This window comes from Dipodomys merriami, unplaced genomic scaffold (assembly GCF_024711535.1).
Source record: "Dipodomys merriami isolate MVZ:Mamm:240054 unplaced genomic scaffold, mDipMer1.0.p SCAF_8, whole genome shotgun sequence".
NCBI classification, from domain to species: Eukaryota; Metazoa; Chordata; class Mammalia; order Rodentia; family Heteromyidae; genus Dipodomys; species Dipodomys merriami.
The window spans coordinates 1512034-1518173 of record NW_027206401.1 but is presented as its reverse complement, the minus strand read 5'-3'; positions in this window follow the sequence as shown (position 1 = coordinate 1518173).

The following is a 6140-nucleotide window of genomic DNA, read 5'->3' as shown; positions in this document are numbered from 1 at the left end:
GCGTGTATGTGCGTGTGTGTGTGCGTGTGCATGAGTGCGTGTGTGTGTGTGTGTGTGTGTGTGTGTGTGTGCGCGTGCGCTGGGAAGGATGGTGGGGCCAGGAGAGTTCTGAGGAGGAACCCTGGAGGAGGGTGTTTTAGGAACAGTACTTCAGGCCAGAGGACGCTGGAGGAGGAGGCCTGGCTGCGGGCCTGGCCCAGGCGCTGCTCCACACAGTGCACGTGCCCGTGTTCGCTGTTCCAGAGCAACGCAGCCACAGTGTTTCAGGAGCCTCTGCTTCTCAGGCTGCAAATTGGCCTTGAGCACAGCTGGGTCCGTTCTTACTCATTAGCCAAAATGGATCTGCCCTTATTAGCAGTGCCACGAGACGAGATCCCTAACAAGGTCAGGAAATTCAGCTTGTGAGGCACAGTAGGCTGTGTGTGTGTGTGTGTGTGTGTGTGTGTGTGTGTATGTGTGTGTGTGTGTGTGTGTGTGTGTGTAGGAGGGGGGTTACATTGAAGCCAACTGCAATCAGTTGTGCAAGGATCTGCTGGCACTGTCTTAGATGCTGATGTCATATCATCCGAGACTCATTCTTGTCTCCTCCTCAAGACAGAGCAGGAGCAGATGGGGGTTCAGACCTCAGAGCAGGAGAAGGAGCCACAACCCCTGCCCTGGTTCCTGGGGCACCGTTGTGGTTGCTGAGAGATGGGCACATGGAGGAGGAGGAGGGGGGAGGAGGAGGAGGGGGAGGGGGGAGGGGGAGGAGGAGGAGGAGGGGGAGGAGAGGGAGGAGGAGGGAGAGGGGGAGGGGAAGGGGAGGAGGAGGGGGGAGGAGGAGGAGGGGGAGGAGGAAGAGGAGGGGGAGGAGGAAGAGGAGGGGGAGGAGGAAGAGGAGGGGGAGGAGAGGGAGGAGGAGGGAGAGGGGGAGGGGAAGGGGAGGAGGGGAGGAGGAGGAGGAGGGGGAGGAGGAGGAGGAGGGGGGAAGAGGAGGAGGAGGGGGGAAGAGGAGGAGGAGGGGGGAAGAGGAGGAGGAGGAGGGAGAGGAGGAGGAGGAGGGAGAGGAGGGGGAGGAGGAGGAGGAGGAGGAGGAGGAGGGAGAGGAGGGGGAGGAGGGGGAGAGGGAGGAGGAGGGGGATGAGGGGGAGGGGAAGGGGGAGGGAAGGGGGAGGAGGAAGAGGGGGAGGAGGGAGAGGAGGGGGAGGGGGAGGAGGAGGGGGAGGAGGAGGGGGAGGGGGAGGAGGAGGGGGAGGAGGGGGAGGGGGAGGAGGAGGGGGAGGAGGAGGGGGGGAGGAGGAGGGGGAGGGGGAGGGGGAGGGGGAGGAGGAGGGGGGGAGGAGGGGGGAGGAGGAGGGAGAGCAGCATGACTCCCAGGACGGGGCGCCTGAGGCTCAGGCCCCAGACAGGCTCCTCTGCCATCCGCTCGCCGACGCCCAGTGCATGGGGAGAAGCGTTGCTGAGGCCTCCTGACCCCCGTCCCCAGGGGCGGCTCGTGCCGGGCACAGAGCTAGAGCGGGCACCGCCCAGCAGGGACACCAGCCCCAAGTTGGGCTGCAGGCGGGAAGAGTTGCAGGGAGAGGCGGGAGGCGGGCCCTGGCGGCCCAGGCCACCCCCTCCAACCAACCAGAGTCCCACAGTGATGCTGAGGTCCCTGCCGAGGCTGGGGCTCTAAGGACCCCCAGGTCTCTGCGTCCTCTTCTGCTGCTCTGCCCTGGGGAAGGGGGGAGCACCACCCTGGGGAAGAGGGAGGAGCACCACACTGGGGAAGAGGGGGAGCACCGCCCTGGGGAAGAGGGAGAGCACCACCCTGGGGAAGAGGGAGGAGCACCACACTGGGGAAGAGGGAGGAGCACCACACTGGGGAAGAGGGGGAGCAGCACACTGGGGAAGAGGGGGAGCACCACCCTGGGGAAGAGGGAGGAGCATCACCCTGGGGAAGAGGGAGGAGCATCATCCTGGGGAAGGAGGGAGCACCACCCTGGGGAAGAGGGGGAGCACCACCCTGGGGAAGAGGGGGAGCACCACCCTGGGGAAGAGGGGGAGCACCACCCTGGGGAAGAGGGGGAGCACCACCCTGGGGAAGAGGGAGGAGCACCACCCTGGGGAAGAGGGGGAGCACCACCCTGGGGGAGATGGGGAGCACCACCCTGGGGAAGAGGGAGCGCCACCCTGGGGGAGATGGGGAGCACCACCCTGGGGAAGAGGGAGCACCACCCTGGGGAAGAGGGAGGAGCACCACCCTGGGGAAGGAGGGAGCACCACCCTGGGGAAGGGGGAGCACCGCCCTGGGGAAGGAGGGAGCACCAGCCTCTAGATCCCTGTGTCTGCCACAGAGCCCGCGTCCCAGTCGCTGCTCCTGCCTCCTCCAGGCCGAGCAGCCGCGGTGACGCTCAGACCCCCAGCGTGGAGCCGGGCGAACGGTGCGGGAGGCTGAATTCCATCCGTCTGGAGCGGCCCCTGTGGAATGTGGGGTTTTCATCTTTTCGCGTCTTCCCGTCCTGCGTCTCTTTCCGTGATCTAGGAGCCGTGGGCCGTGGCTGCCGGGACTTTCCTCGCCTGGGAGATGGGCGTGCGGTCGGGGCGGCAGGTTAGAGGGTGGACCGCGGTTTCTCCACCTGTGAAGGGCGTGTGCAGCCCCTTCCCACACCGCGCTGCAGTGGCTGGGGCCACACCGCCTCTCACTGGTTCTGGGCTCCCGTCACCAGGGCGACGCGAGCGGCTGCCCGGGCGCTCTCTGGGGGTGGGTGTCTGCGGTTCTCCATGTTCCCGCTAATGCTCTTGTGCCTGAGTGACCAGGGGAGGAGACAGAGTGTCCCGCCAGCCCCGAGAGCACAGCCGAGGCACGGAATCCCACCCACGCCTGGAGCTGAGCCGTCTGCCCGCCGGGCCAGGGCAGCGCAGGCCGCACCGCTCCCGGCCAGAGCGCTGGGGGGAACGGCAGCAGGCGGCACCCCGCCACCGGCGTGGGGCAGTTCGCTGCCTGTCACTACAGAGGACACTAAACCAGTGCCAAGACTCCTTGCGGTCAGCTGTGAGGCTCTCCTAAGACATCGGAGATGAAGATCCTTGAAGCTGCTTTCGAGAGGGGCCTCGAGCGGAGCGGAGGGTCTGAGGGCGGGGCTGCTCTGCTCCTGCACCTCCACCAGTTCTCGGAGCGAGGCGGCCGCTGGACCGTAGCGTGTGGACTGACTGAACCGGTGGTCGGGCGCGATGACCCGGTTAAAGCATGGGTGTGCTAACCCTGGTCTTCCACCACAAGCCATTTACTCCAGGTTCTTCTCACATAAACACCCTTGAAGAAGGCAAAATGCCCCACTGTGGTTTATCATAATGCTTTTGTTCACACTGGGAGTAAGTAGAGAACATGCTGGAAACCAGGGCTGAGGGATGGGAGGCCTGCCTGAGAAGTGGAGATTTTGTATAGAGACCTCCCTCTCCTTCCCCGGGCCACGGTGTGGCCTTGGGACAGCACCACGCGCCTCTCAGCACGGCCAACTCCAGCTCTCAGCATGATCACATGATCACCCCCCACCTCTCCGCATGATCACATGATCACCCCCCACCTCTCAGCATGATCACCCCCCACCTCTCAGCATGATCACATGATCACCTCCACCTCTCAGCATGATCACCCCCCACCTCTCAGCATGATCACATGATCACCTCCCACCTCTCAGCATGATCACATGATCACCTCCCACCTCTCAGCATGATCACATGATCACCTCCCACCTCTCAGCATGATCACATGATCACCCCCCACCTCTCAGCATGATCACATGATCACCCCCCACCTCTCAGCATGATCACATGATCACCCCCACCTCTCCGCATGATCACATGATCACCCCCCACCTCTCAGCATGATCACATGATCACCCCCCACCTCTCAGCATGATCACATGATCACCCCCCACCTCTCCGCATGATCACATGATCACCCCCCACCTCTCCGCATGATCACATGATCACCCCCCACCTCTCAGCGTGATCACGTGATCACCCCCCACCTCTCAGCATGATCATGTGATCACCCCCCACCTCTCAGCATGATCACATGATCACCCCCCACCTCTCAGCATGATCACATGATCACCCCCCACCTCTCAGCATGATCACATGATCACCCCCCACCTCTCAGCATGATCACATGATCACCTCCCACCTCTCAGCATGATCACATGATCACCCCCCACCTCTCAGCATGATCACATGATCACCCCCCACCTCTCAGCATGATCACATGATCACCTCCCACCTCTCAGCATGATCACATGATCACCCCCCACCTCTCAGCATGATCACATGATCACCCCCCACCTCTCAGCATGATCACATGATCACCTCCCACCTCTCAGCATGGCCAGCGCCTTCCCGACTCCAGCCCCATCCACAGCCTGGCTGGGCCGAGAGACGGCCCGGCTGAGGGCGCTGGCTCTGCTGTCCCCAGCCCATGGCCTCCGCCCTGGCCCCTTGGGGTCTCCCCTGGACCCCGAGGCCCGCCAGGCCCGCCTCAGGGCTCTCCCACGCTGGGACTCCCACAGGCACCAGGTCCCTCGCCCTCTGAGAGCAGACGCACTTGGAAGACAGCGCTGGGTGGGAGGAGGCTTTGTGTTCGTCTCTTTATTTCCCCCAATTTTATTTTTAGCATGGCGCTGAGCAACTGGAGCCCTGAGTGGGCCACGCCCTGCCCGGTCCCGGGCCTGCCTCAGGCCTCCCCGCCAGCACGCTTCCCGCCAGGACACCGGTCCTGAGCCGGGACAAACTCAGGAGAGCAGCATGCATGGACAGGCACAGGTCAGGGCCCTGGCAGGGCCGCCAACCCCGAGGGAATGCTCCGTCGGAAGAAGGATGTAAAAAACACTTTCGACCTGCCTTCACATATGTTTGATGAAACTAATCCAGCACGTGTGTGTGTGTGTGTGTGTGTGTGTGTGTTTGTTGTTTTGTTGGTCGTGGGGCCTGAACTCTGGGCCTGGGTGCTGTCCCTCAGCTCTTCAGCTCAAGGCTAGCGCTCTACCACTTGAGCCACAGCACCACTTCCAGCTTTTTCTTTTTGCTTATGTGGTGCTGAGGAATCGAACCCAGGGCCTCAGGCATGCAAGGCAAGCGCTCTACCACTGAGCCACCTTCCCAGCTCTATGTGTGTGTTTTTTTAATGAAGAAAAGAAAAGCTCTAAAATTCCTCCTCTGAGACTACAGGCTCTTGTTTAAATAGCTCTTGAAACCATTTTTTGCAGAGAATATATTGTCTCAGTGAGCCCCATATCTGGGCCAATGTTAGTAATTCCTAACAATTAAGCAAGCTCCACAAATTAACTGTGTCAACATTCACAAATGATAAGAATAACACCATGTACCATGTTGTAAAATAATCGTTTCTATGTTTCTCTACTTCCCTTTATTCTCTGCCATAGGTCCTGACTATTGTGTTTTCTATCCTTAGATAGAAAACACAATGTTTATGTGTCTCCAATCATATAAAATAATATTTATTAAAATGAACTCCAGGAAATTGAAACAAGAGGTTTTTTTCTTTGTAAGAAGGAGGAGGAGGAGAAGGAGGAAAAAGAGGAGAAGGAGAAAGGAGAAGAGAAAGGATGGAAGGAAGGAAAGAAAGAAGAAAGGAAGGAAGTAGGGAGGGAGGAAAGGAAAATAATGTTCTTCCTCTATCCACAGCAACTTTCCCGGGTCAGCAGCGACTTCCTGTGTCTGTGGAAGATTCTGGAAGTGTGGCTCATGCCCGAAGCCCTCTCGTTGTCCTTGGCAGGGCAGATAGCTACTGTCTTGCATAGACAGGACGTGACCGCGCGACTGGCCCGGCTCAGCCGTCAGCAGGCTCACTGGCCTCCTTAAGGCAAAAGCTGGCCAGGCCGCCCCTTCCTCCTCCATCTGCCCACGTGGCCAGTCCAAAGCTTCTTCCCGCAGCAGTCAGACAGATTTCCAGAGAGACAGCCAAAACCAGTTGCCTGCTACTTCACATCACTCGTCTTTTTTGTGTGTTTTGGATGTGAGAAAATTTATCTTTGTGGAAGTGGCGCTGTGGCTCAAGTGGTAGAGCGCTCGCCTTGAGCTGAAGAGCTGAGGGACAGCGCCCAGGCCCAGAGTTCAAGCCCCACGACCGACCAAAAATAAATTATCTTTGTTTCTGGCTCTGC